This window comes from Mustelus asterias, chromosome 7, assembly GCF_964213995.1.
Source record: "Mustelus asterias chromosome 7, sMusAst1.hap1.1, whole genome shotgun sequence".
Classification (NCBI taxonomy): Eukaryota; Metazoa; Chordata; class Chondrichthyes; order Carcharhiniformes; family Triakidae; genus Mustelus; species Mustelus asterias.
Window position 1 is genome coordinate 93564791 of NC_135807.1, and position 1622 is coordinate 93566412.

Consider the following 1622-nt stretch of genomic DNA (forward strand, 5'->3'; position numbering starts at 1 on the left):
AAGAGTGCCAACTGAATAAATGCACTGCTAAAATTAGGTGTAAGTTTGATGATAGCTATTAGCACTGGCACAATGCCAATATTTATATTTGGGTGTACCACGCCAGCGGGATCATCTGTTCCCGCTGACGGCACAACCCACCATGGGTTTCTCGGCAGCATGGGAGGGAGTCAATGGGAAATCCCACTGACAGCGGTGGGACCAACAGAGCCCACCACCGGCCAACAGTACGCCCCTTCCCACTGTGAGAAAGACGCCACGGGGAGGCCAGAGTGTCCCACTATTGGCATTGTGCCAGTGCTAATAGCTATCATCAAACTTACACCTAATTTTAGCAGTGCATTTATTCAGTTGGCACTCTTCAAATCAATTGATTGGTAAATATTCTTCAGTTGTTGAAAAAATGTGGCATGGTAACAGCATACTGTCATTTCTCTTTCTACAGAGTGACTGGGTCTGAAGCAAATGAAATAATTTGCTGCAATCATACAAATCAGCCGGGCAACTAATTTTAAGACTATGAATGAGTCAACGTAGCTAGCGATACAGACAGGGAAATCCCTTCATCTAGTTTGAGGGAAATGTGACTGAGGCTTGGCCTTTGATTGATCAGACACTAGACTCCATTTCGTACTGGGAAATATATTTTTACAGTTACTCACTGCTTGGCTGGAAGGTCTTCTTTGCTCATTGCACAGGTTCGAACAAAAGCTGAATTTTATGGTAACTGGCTGAAGAACAGGTTTCAGCTTGCTAAGGGAGATAACATTGTGCATAATCACTAACTGATATAAAAGTAAAATTTGTTGCTTTGTTTGGAGTCAGTTAGAGTACCCCAGATTTTATAGTAGGAGTAATGGACTGGCATCATTTTATGGACTGCATCATTCAGACTGCAACTTCCAAAGTCCACACATGCACAGTTAGAGGTGGATAACAGGGGTTTGATGTCGGAGCTGCCCTGCTCTTCCAGAAGCTTCACTACACTGTTATCTTGCCAAGTGATTCAGCATTTAAACATATGACCGCTTCTCAGCCTTTTGGCTAAGATCAAGTGTAGTATCTGTTCTTATCATTCTCGGCCTTTTGGCTAAGATCAAGTGTAGTATCGGATCTGCACTTGGTTGAGGTCATGAGGTTACGCTGAGGCTTCATATGTTTCATATGAAGCAATTTTTAAAAGCGGCATCTCGGCCTTTTGGCTAGGATGCAGATGAGCTCAAGTCTTGGAGGAGGATCCTCCCCCTTCTCCAATCAGCTTGACTCATGTAGATCAGGCCCAGGACAGGGTGGCTTAGTCACCCGCCCTGTCTTGTCAGCCTGGATCGGAAATGTCTCAACTTGTTGAGACTCTGAATTGGATTTGATTTGATTGAATTGGAAAAGTATTTTAAAAAAAGCATTTAAACATATGACAGGCCTTTGGCTAAGATCAAGTGTAGTATCGGATCTGCACTTGGTTGAGGTCATTAGGTCATGCTGAGGCTTCATATGTTTCATATGAAGCAATTTTTAAAAGCGGCATCTCGGCCTTTTGGCTAAGATGCAAATGAGCTCAAGTCTTGGAGGAGGATCCTCCCCCTTCTCCAATCAGCTTGACTCATGTAGATCAGGCCCAGGAC

General features: G+C 43.8%; 1 pseudogene; it reads left to right on the forward strand.

The window, feature by feature from the left end:
- Window positions 1-1024: 1024 nt before the first annotated feature.
- Window positions 1025-1200, forward strand: LOC144496214 (U2 spliceosomal RNA; annotated as a pseudogene).
- Window positions 1201-1622: the final 422 nt, after the last annotated feature.